Consider the following 12,240-nt stretch of genomic DNA (forward strand, 5'->3'; position numbering starts at 1 on the left):
CCTCTTTAAATACCAGAGTTGCCTGTGTTAACCCAACAGAGCATTGTTTGGCGTGGCATTGAACCATCTTGAGATGGTTTCCAAATGCTCATCTTCTCAGAGACTCTCCAGGTTTTCTCTCCACTTTAAAACTTAAACACACATGAAACACAAATCACATTTACACAAACACAAAAGGCAGCTTGCTAAGCGAGGTGTTCAACATTTCATTATAAAAATATACTTCATGGACTTGCCTAGCTTACAAAGACTACCTAAATAATATCCATCAGTCCTCGTCCTTAGTTCATGTTTGGTTTGTGTCGAGACTCTTGGATCCTCTTCCCACAGTTCATAGCCAACGTGGAGACCGCAAACGAGGACAGGATCACAATCGAGCTCCCCACAAAATGAGACGACGCTCCTCTGGGGGCCGCTCTCAGGGCTCTTCTGGCGAAAGCTTCTCTGTCGAAGGCTGCAGGGGCGGTCACTGCCTCGGCCACAGGTTCCATCGTTACAGATGTTTCTTGCAGAAGCCTGACGTCCACGAGCTGGTCTCTTTGTCGAGTTTGCCTCGGGTCTGCTGCAGCCACGGCAGGAGGTGTCCAGATCTCTCTGTCTGAACCAACAGGACGCAGGGCTGGTATGTTATGGTCTGTCTGAAACCTTACCTGATCCCTTCCTTTACGGCCATTTATAACCTCCCAGGGCTTCCCATCTAATCCCTCTAAGTAACCTGGTCTCCTACTGCGTCAATGGGATTAAAAATAGTTAGCCCATGTTTTTAAGAGGACTAAGGTTGTGATCTATTTCATGTAAGACTGTCTCCTTTAATTCTATTAGAACAACTCCAATTCACCGTGAATGAATGGACTTGTTTATGGGACAGGAGCTTGCTCACCTTCAACAACTCTGGTGTGTAATACCTAATTATAAACAGGCATAAACAATGATTACACTGACAGGCGAGGCAGTCATGAAGGATATTTTCACACACCCTCATGTCCTAAACAAGTGCTGCATTTGTTTCTCTTCATATCCATCTGAGAAGCAAGTCCTTTACTCCTTCAGTATGCTCTTTATACATTTTAGCATCTCAGAATAACAACAGAAATATAAAACAGAGATTAATTATCTCACAAAGAAAGCCAACATTTTATGACTGGTTGTGTTTTCCAAAAGAAATAGGCCTTATGAGTCTTTGTTGACAATGACGACCAAAGGGCTCAGGAGGTGAGGCAGATTAGAACTTCATATTTGGCAGCTAGTTAGGTTTTCCATTGATTAAGGGCTGTGATTGATACCTGAAGAGCTGCCAGAATAACAACGTAGACTATAATCCAAGTTGACTCTATTTATCTGGTCCCCTCGGATGATATAAGAGTGAAGACACTGAAAAGATTAATCACGGTTCCAGACTGATCGGGGGAAAGAACAGTTTATCTGATTAAGAAATCAGAGACGGTTACACAATAAAATAACATCTGAAAGTTCAAATTAACGTCCTGTAATAATCCTTAATCGCTTTATTGATTACCGCAGATTCAGTTTGTCAATCCAGTTAATCTTAAAGTAAAAGTTTACATAATGCACCATTACGTTGACGTAGATGTTAATACTTTGTTCAGTTAAATAAAAGAATCTCCATATGTTTAGTCTAAAGCATCAGACATTTCTTCATATCTTCAAAGCCAAAGTTTAGATTCCCCGAGCATGTCTTTCAAAGTGTAGTGCAAATACTGAAATAACTATTTACTGCATTTATAGAGGTTTCTGATTCCTAATATTAAATAAGATTAGAGCCGAACAATAAGAATAATGATAACATGGTTACGATAAGATAAGATCGACCTAGACAAAGTAAAGGACAAGGATAAAACAAGTGATAGAAAAGAAATGCAAGCCAAAAGACCACAATAAAATACAAAATTATGACATAAATAATGAATATATACACTATGTACACATTTCACTTATCGTAGATGGTTACGTTTTTGCGCAGAAAAAGTGCACAGTCAAAAACACACGTTGTGTAGCCTGTTGATATGGTCGTGGATATAAGTGAAGTGAAATATTGCAGAATAAAAACAGAACATGAAAAGTAATTCCACAGACATAAGTGCATGTTCTGGATGAGGTGAGAAAGATGTAGAAATATATGAACCAAAGTATGAAGGATGTAAATATGAAACAAACAACCCAAATGGTTTATCACTGTAGTTGTTTATTAGACAATAATGGAAAATATCTCCTGGCTGAAGCCTTTCAAAGATCATTTGCTCCTTGCTCCTGTTTTATATTACTTATTATATATAATTTGCTTTTTTGTATTGTTAATCTTGATATGACGACCTCGGTAATTTTGAAATGTCCACTTTCATTATTTATGAACATTTGACTCTTTAAGAGTTTAATTAGTTTTAAAAAACTGACAGATTTTTTGAAAGGCAGAAATATTTTAAAGCAGTAAATAAAAAAAATATTTTGTTGATTTCTACAACTTTACAATTCATTTTTTCATTTTTTAACATTGTGTTTCCTTCTAAACATTCCATACTCAAAATGCTTTTACTACTTATCTAAATGGCATCTCCACCTATCCGCAAAGAAGAATCTCAATTGGCACTTTAACACTGTTTTCAGCACCAAGGACAGCTCACCGTGACCGAGCTCACATCGGGTCAGCAGGTCTCTAATCCCTGAGGTTGGGACACGTAGTCCCTGTTTCCTTTCATGGCGTCTCTTAAATGGTGCTAATTGGATTGCACCGATTCTTTTCCACTACTGACACAGAAAGCTTTCATGAATGAATGTGTAGCAACCTCAAGACTAGGGATGAAAGAAATTCAATGAAAAGTTATGAGTGGAATTATGTGTTCTTACATAATACAATTACAACATGTACACACTGAGCAAAGCATAATGCATCCATTTATCAGTCCAAGCTGTATTATATCAGATATCAGGACTGCATAGTTTTCCATCTGCTATTTGTTATTTAAACTGTGGATTGTCTAACATACTGTACAGAAATGAGGTAAAGTAGTCAAGATAATGTTCCTCATTATGTTTCATTCAGTAGAAAATCAAAGATGATCTGCACCATCTTATTAATCATATCAGCTGGCCAAATGTCTTTTGTAAATGCCATCATCTGCGCATGTGACCTTTGAGGACTCCTTCATTAAGCTGCACAGATTTCTGCTTGGCATTTCACGCTGGCTCTGTCACTCATTCTTTTACGTCAAATTCCTCTGTGTGCAGATTACAAAATCTTTCATTTCCTCTTAAGGCATCACTTATGAATGATCACTGATCATGTGGCCATCATTTAGTCTTTAGTATGCGTCACATCATTATATTCCCACGGCTTCTGGCCCCAGTGAAGCATTGTGATTTTAAGCTGCTTCCTATCAGGGGATCAATGGTGTAACTGGTCTCCTCAGACTCTGTTGTACCTGAAGCTCAGATTAAATCATCTTTGTCGAGGCCCCTCAGCTGCCCCGGCGTCTGCCCATATGTGGGCTTATTTTAATTGGAATAGCAGCTGCCTTCCACTTGGTGTCCCTGTTACCTCAAAATGAAAACTGCTCTATAATTTCAGTACATGAGTGGAGGCCTTGAGGTTGCAGCAGAGCTACCTAATTTTATCTTTTAGAAGCTGTCTTTGATTTTTAATTGGCTCTTTCATTTGCCTCTTTTCATGCATTTTTATGGTAAATAGAGACTCAGTATCAGCGCTATGGGCTAAGTCAGTAGAACAGAATACTGCACTGTAGCCAAATAAGCCATAAAAAGGTCCTGGCATGCTATATGTCAACGAATACAAAAGGAACTTGATTAATACCTCAGCTTTAAAGGTGTCACTCAGTGATAACCATAATGTTCATAATCATATCTATTTTACTTCCTGTTGCCTTGTACTTCTTCTCTACTCTCTTTGGTATAAAAAAGGCGTCCTTGTATGTTTTATCGGAGCACCCTTCCTCCTTTGGGCTGTGTATCAGGAGTAACTTTTACTTAATCAAAGGTACTAATGGATGTTCATAATGTCAGCACTTACATACATGAAACGTTAAAATGCTGCCCCAAATTTTACCGCTCAACAGCTCATTATAAAACGTACCTCAACGTGCACACGGACGGTGAAATGACCTGACTAAATGGGAGAGATGGCACTGTTTGTACCCAGCGCCTCTAACATGGGCACATAGTTACTGATCCAGGTCATCATTCACACTATCTCGAATGCGAGAGTCACTTACGGCCATGCTGCTTGTGTAACAAATACACTAACAAGGTTACCTGATTCGCAAAAGTACTGACTGGCTGTCACATTAGTTAGATTAGCCATCATGCCAGAGGAAGCATCACCAGTGAAAGTACAACACAGTCTTGTAAACACAGGCCGCACTATGCACACAAATACATTTTAAAAGAATAAAATACATGCAACAGTTAGCCAAATAGTTTATTAGCCATTACCTTTCTTAGCAACACTTTAGCCCCAGACAGCGGCTATAGTGGCTGGCAAACATATATCAAAACAAGTATTACAAAAATTCAAAAAAAATAAGTACAGATAATGCTAAAAAAAAGGTGAGGAGAGGTTAAAAGATACAAATCCAACAAAATGCTGGGTGAAACTTTCAGTTCCTCTTTAACTACTATAGAACTTTGCCAGCAGGTGTTGCTATAGCAACAGAATGTTCATCTGAAACCAACTGCTGGTGGCAGGAAAGAATCCACAGCACAGATTTACTGCCAGCTAGTTTCATAAACGCTACAGGCCAGATCACATGGAAAAACTTCACTGTGACTTATTCGGCGATCCATCCTGTGAGTACTTTCATAGAAGCATTAGTTTGTGATTAAAAGCTTCAATGTATAATATATCATATACATTACAAGTGAGCGGAAATGCTTTCTATCTTTAAAGAGACAACAAGGCCAGAAACCCACTTAACCAATCAAGCTGCATATACATAATGTCTCCGTGTTGAACTCCTTCCCCTCGTCCCTCCATCCTTGTGAGCTTTATGTATGTATGATGAGGCACTCCCAGGACTGCTGATCATATGCTGTTTTATTTAGAGAAGCTGCTCTTCCCAGACTCGGCTTTTAGCGCAGCTGTAGTCTGTGACCCACTTCTGCACAGACAGAGCTAGAAATAAGGAGAAGGTGGGAGCTGATGAGAGGAGGTGTAGAGGTTTTAAGACATCAGATTTGCAGGACAAGAAGAGGCAATAGGAGAAAGTATAGGGTGACAGTAAGGGCAGATGAAACGAGGAGTTAAGGGACAAAAGATTAGAAGCTTTTGGCAATTTTTTTCACCAAGGAAAGAGAGGTTTGGTTAGATATTGTTGTGGTATATGTAACTCCTTGAATACTATAAATAAAAAGGCAGAACATTAGACAGAAGCTGGTGTTTGACATCTCGGTGTGCCTCACCAGCTTCTGCAAATCATAATGTGCCTTTTGAAAAGGGTTTATGTTGAGTGATGTTTGTGTACTGAATGTAATACTGTTGTATGCAATGTAAACAACATCTGGATTACTTACCACATCTAAGGAAGAAAAGTTGCTCTACTGCTCTGAATGTCTTAATATAGTCATTTTGTGAGGACACTTCCTGCCTGAGACTCATTAGGTTTGGTTTTATAATGCTCTAAGGGGGCAAAGCCATATTAAAAGTACTTCTTTATAAGCAGACGCAGCCTTCAGCCTCCAGGGCATTTGGAGTACATTATATTTTAATTTGTCCATGTTGTTTTGTCCCTGACCATGTATTTAGATCATTATAGTACTTATAACATCTAAAGATTGTACGATGTAGAGCTGAAATTATTAGTCCCTTAAAGGTACTATGTGAAGCAATTTACATTAAGTGCTTTGTATTCCCAATGTGTGACTTAAGTTAAAACATGAGACCTTCCCTGCTTTACAAAAACATCATCGAAGGCAAACTATAACAACAGTGTAGCTTTACTTACCAATATCCTATCTATCATGTCACGTCAATGTTTTGGCCGATGCCCAGGATGCTAGCTTCGGCTACGGACTATGAATGTGAGCAACAGAACAATGACTGCAGGTCACCGGACAGTGAAAAACACTGGTGTTATTCCAAAAAAATCTGAAAGGTTGCACGAGGTACCTTAAAATGTTGAATCCACTGTACTGAGATTGTTGAGTAAATAGAGGGAGACTTCTCTGTGGTTTCTTTGTCTTCTATAATAGTGCTGTTTTTTTAGCTGTTTGCCAAAGCATTAGACAAAATAACCCTTTTAAAGAAGCAACACTGAACTCCTGAGTTTTACTTGATTATACAATCAGTAGTTTAGGAGGTTTTGGTTGGCGGTGACAGCCAGCGAATATAGAGGGGTGGTTCTGGGAGGCCAGAGCTAACTGTTAAGCCTCCCTGAGGTGATGTGGGCCTAAGTTGACCAAACACCGGTGAAGGGAGGTGCCCACTTGATGATAACCCTGTTGATGTGCTAGCTCTGGCTGCCCATAAGTTGCTCTCACTTCTGTCTTCGCTTCCTTCATGGAAATTGGGGGAGTAGGGGGAGATACCGCCTACCCTGGTGGTGGGGGAGGTGAGTGCCAGCCCCAGACAGGGCACCTCACCCTGGCTCTGCCTTCCCCGTCTTCTTTCTAACACACCTCTCTCTACAAACTCTTCTCTCTATATTTTTCTCTTGTGTGTTTAATTCAAATGTGGGGGCCAGTAAAAGCCATGTGGTAGTGGTAGTATCAGCATTGTCAATACCTGGAGCTTTCATGAACGGAGTCTGGGTCTGTTGAAGTCGGCAATGCTGCTTGTCTTGCGGTGGTTGGTTAGGTTAATTATAAGTATTGGGATAAGGGAACAAGGGGAGGGGTTTATTCACTGAGCGCTTATCCTTATCATTAGGGCACAAGTAACGTAGATCACTCGCTCAAGAAAATGATTGTTAGTTGCAGCCTTAAAATAAAATCGTCCAACACAAGGCAATATAAACACCACAAGCTATCACCTTAAAATATCCACAGAGTTAAAACAACACCTGCCCAACATTCCTAAATACAAAGTTACTTTCACAATAAGATTTGTTTTATTATTTAGTTTTATTTTTTTTACACCATGTTTGTCTGAAAACACAGTTGAAGTGATTAATCACGAGGTGTAGACTTAAAATTATGCCTACATGTTACAGTTTGTTTCTGTGAGGGAACACTGACTCCTTTAATCAACCTACACACACACACACACACACACACACACACACACACTCGCAGCAGACGATATGTGAATGCAGGGGGAGGTACTTGCAGTCTATGAAGAGATGTGAGCTGACGTGGCTCTTGTGAGACAGGCTTACCAGGACGGGAAATGGGATTCACACAAGCGGCAGGCATATCCCAAATCCCAGCCCTGCCAAGCCTTTTGGCTGCCGAGAGCTGACCCCATGTGACCTCCCTCGGGGCATCGGTTGAAAAAAGGGTGACATCATTTTTGAGAGCTTTTGCACAGAGCAATAGGGGAAAAGTCCTCCACTGTTATGTTAAAAGTGTGCTTGTGAGGTTCATACACTGCTGCCTCCTCCCCTCTCCAAATCTCACGGCACCTAATGAACAAAAAGGATGTAAAATTCATGTGCCTCCATTAATTATTTAATATTAATAAGAAAAGCAGCACAGGCTAAATGTGCAGGGGAAGTCAGACAAGCTGGTAACTGGGTCACTCTGCGAAACATCATTTCTCACCTGCTGACACCAAAGCACATTTAGTCTTGGTCCCACTTTATTCTAATGCTTTCTTTAGTGTTAAAAAGGCCGGTGCCGACATGTTTGATATGTTCACATTTTAACAAGTTCCCTTGTAAATTACAGGCAGGGTGGAGCTTTGGAAACAGCCATCTGGCACAGACACATTTAGAACATTCAATAGAAGGGTTGTATTGTAGTTTTTTAGAATAACTCACATACTGGTTTGAATAAATGATAGATTAACATTAGATTGTTGGTGGCTCTGGTGGCTTTCCAACCTTTACAATGGCACAGACAATTTAGCAGTTTTAGCTCGAGACTGAGGCTTGAAATGTTAAAAAGCATGAATGACGGCATTGAGTTGCATTATGGGAAATGTAGTGACTCATACAAAAGACTAAAGTTAGAATATCTCAGCCACTGATGTTTCCATTCGGATTAATGTTTAAAATCTGTCTCTTTAAAGTCGCCCACCTTTTATAGAGGTGCAAACTCAATTGCATAGAGTGTTAATGTTTATGATGAAGCTGTCCGGACATAAAGACGCTTTGGCACAGTGTTTGAGGATTGAGATTTAGCGAAAATACAGATGCCAAGAGACTCAGTGTACTCTGTAGAGTCTGTACTCTTGACTTAAAGTCTTCCCTTCATCCCGCTGGCAAAACACAGAAAATTCCCATGTGATTATGAATGATCCTAAACAATATTCTCCATCATTTTTTAGATGATCCGTCATCTGAAAGGCTTTAAGACTGTATGAAGGAAGTTTGGTCTTATTACTAAAGACTCAAATAGCCTAAAAGGGGATATACTGTATATATAAAGTTATTTCTAATTAAAAACTAAATATTGGAAATAGTGTTTCTGCCTTTTTTTTGTCATTGAAAAGGTAAGACATTAATTGATTAGTTCATAGAAATAGAATAAATGTGCAACTATTTAGATGATGGATTACTGATTAAAATAATCAGCATTTTTCAAGCAGTGTTGCAAATATTTGCTGGTTCCAGTATCATAAATGTTTGCTCCTTTTTTTAGTTAAACTTTTAATATTTTTGAGTTTCAACAAGCAATGTGCAGACCTCACTCTGGGTGACGTGTGTGCCTTTTAACTTTTTAAACATCAAGAGATTAATTGATTTTTTTCTTAAAAAGATAATCTGCAGATTAATGGCTGATGAAAATAAGCCCTAAAACCATCACATTCCCCTTTTTAGTAAAAAATGACAGCACTGTTACTCCATTAGATGGGGGAGTTCTCCTTTCACATTTGTGTGGTTTAAAGTGAGAGGCTTGAAGTGGAGGTGGTGGGGGGCTGAGGCTAAACCCAGAGTGATCTGTCAGCAGTAAATCTCCGGGCGAGAGGGACTAAAGCCTGCCAGCTCTGTCTGCTCAGAGAGACGCAGAACATTAAGGCCACGATGCTAAAAGCCACTAAGTCTCCCTCTTGTCTCCCTCCGTCCTGAGCTGGAGCCGGACCAGCTGCCCGGCCTCCAGTGTGTTTTTCTGTCTTCTCATTGATCTGAAGCAGCAGCCACCTTTGATCAACATTCCTCTGTCGTCTTTCTTTTGTTTTACCACGAAACATCATCCTGACAGACACACGCACTGTGTGTACGGCTGATAGACTTTGACCTTAAATGAGTCAGTACAGTCAGAGATCACTACTGCTTGGTGATGTCTTTCCTTTAGTATCGATCAGGCAATGCAATCCTTTTATTGACGATACATCTGCAGGCAAACTCAGTAGGAACAGGACGCTTTACTAAATGTTAACATTAGACCTGCAGATTCAGTGAAAGAGCACTTGAGACTTTTCTCTTTAATATCACCTCGGTGGGGAATTTGTTTCCTTGCCAGCGTTCATTCATTAACATTTGGATCAGGGAGGCTAGTTACTGAAGGGTGAGGAGCTGTGAAATGTTATGTTGCAGTGAATCCCATGTGTGACAGGTGTGATTGTTGAATAATGCATCTCGCTCGATGCCAGTTTTCATTGGAATAGCAATGGAGGCATGACGACAGGCTCTGCTGACTGTTAATTCAGTCAAACGTCAGACACACGTGCAGTCCGTGGGCTCACACAGCAGCGTAAACACATCTTAGCTGAGCACTTTAACTGTGAAGTAACTAAGTAACTCTCTGTGCAAACATTGTGCAAAGGGAACGGATCATATTACTGCAGGTTGGGTGCCAAGTACACAGGATGTGTTTAACATTGAGTGTTTGTGAATTTCAACCTGCTGGTGATTCACTGTGTCTGTGTTTCGGATAAGAGTTGGCCACATGGATGAAATTGTTTTTCATGGCATTGTGTATGTTCTTTCATTAAATAGATATACAGTATATCATAATAATGGCTTAAACCATTAGTTGCTTTATTTGCTACATTTTGCTCCTACTTTAATAAATAAGTAATTGTTGTAAATGTCATTGCTCAAGCAAAAGTGTCAACAGTTTCCATAGTCCCGCTACAAAACTTTACGTCTTTTCTCTGTTTCAGTCAGATTAAGCTATAATGAAATAAAAAGATGGCTGCTGCTCTTTAAGAACAATTCATCGATAAATAACAAAATGTCATTTTTGGGCTATTCCAGTTCATAGAAAACAAGACAAATTAAAGAAATTAATACTTACGTTTTGACCTTTTGTATGTACATAATAGTCCTATGTTTAGTTCGACTGCTTATTCAGCTTTGTTGGTTTTGTATTACACTGTATGTATATTTATATCTCTGTGTTGATTGTTCTGTTTGGCCAGAACAATTTTGACCAGAGTCAAATTACTTTTAAGTATAAACATAGACAATGAAGCTGATTTTTTAAACAAAAAACTAAATATCAAAATGACAAATCCAGTGTTAGCATCAAACAATACAGTTGACTGTGGTGGAACTAGAGACACTCATGGATGGATACAACAATGTAAATGGTGCCATTGCCTTATGTTAAGTATCACATGGTACATCTTATCAGGCTGATATCGCCTGCCAAATCGTTTTGGAAATGTCTCAAAAATCATGAAAAATGCTAATCACCAAGGCCAAGGGGATGTCATTAAATGTATTTTATCAGTCAAAAGTCCCAATTTTTAAAACAACTTTTTTATATGAAGAAGTGAATCAATGAATGCAGCCACTAGGAAAGCAAACCTCGGAATATGTTGCATTATTGACCTATTTTTACGTTAAAAATGACTGAAACGAATACTCCATAATCAAAATAGTTGCCAATTTATCTTCCAACAATCAACAACTAAACTTTTAAGTGTCATATCAATCATACATTCAAGTAAGTCTTTATTCTCAAGACTTGTATTTGATAAACAGATGACGGTGGCTTCAAACATGTAGCCTATGTATAGTATAACCTACTTTCCTAGCTGATGATAATACAGAAGAAAAAAGCTTCTGGTGGCTGAAGGGTTAAACGTCATTTGGTAGTAGGAAGTGGGTGGTAAGAGCTGAGGATGGAGCGAAGCCCGTGAAGCGACCACGGATCAATTTTCGCGAGAAAAGCGATGCTACACCAGAGAAGAAGAGAGTGAACACGTTTTATACCTGTGGGAGCCCAAAAAAACGGACAAATCTTCCAACCAGAGGAGGGAAACGTGAAGTTATCAACCTGCTTTCACTGCCGACGTGTGTGTGAGTGTGTATCTCTGAACGGAGGGACGTATGGACGTATGGAGTCGCTACAGATTCTCATTGATATCGCGTGTTTTTTTAATTAGCGATGAAGCTCTGACAGCGTGTGATGTGTCATATAACCCAGATTTGCAGTTAGTAATGTGCAAAATGCATGCAGTGAACTCCGTGTATACACTGGTTTCTTCCCAGCACATAGACTGTGTTTGAATGTGGATAACATGTAGCGGATTGCTGCAGCGATGTGGTTTGTAGATCGAGAGAGGAGCAGTGAGATAGAAGCATTTTAGAGGATGATACTAGCTTAATTGATTTTGGTTAAGTTAGCTAACTTGTAGTTTTTACGAAATAGTTTTCGGTTTGAGCTGTGATTAGGTATGTAAGGGTGAAGGTGTTTACAAAGTTGAGTGGTTTATCTAATCTGTGGTGTGATAGCCTTCCGCCTGTCAGTCTGGGCTGATGTGAGGGGTTTCTGCTCTGTCTCTCAGCTGGACTTGAGTTCACGCAGTGCACGCTGGTCCCCCCGTGCAGCCTCGCGCTTATTCAGCAGTTCCCACCACAGAGCAGCCCAGTCAGTAGTGTCTTGTCAGCCTCTGCCAGCGGGTGATAAACAGCACGAGAGCGGCATTTTTTATACTTGGTCGTCTTTGATATTGTAGTTTATTTATTGTAACGCGAGAAGTCAGAAAAATAGCAGATATTAGCTGCTTTTCGCTGGGCAATGATGTTAAAAGCAGCTCCGCTAAGATTTTTTGTTCGGTAGTAAACTGACAAGACGTGCTGGCTCGCTGAAATTCACGCGAGAGTGGAGCATCTTCTCGCCCCGTCACCTGGAAACCACCGGAGCCACCAGAACCTCTGA

The sequence above is a fragment of the Semicossyphus pulcher genome, unplaced genomic scaffold (assembly GCF_022749685.1).
Source record: "Semicossyphus pulcher isolate SPU_LCO1_2020_fin unplaced genomic scaffold, fSemPul1.0.p SCAF_17, whole genome shotgun sequence".
Lineage (NCBI taxonomy): Eukaryota > Metazoa > Chordata > Actinopteri > Labriformes > Labridae > Semicossyphus > Semicossyphus pulcher.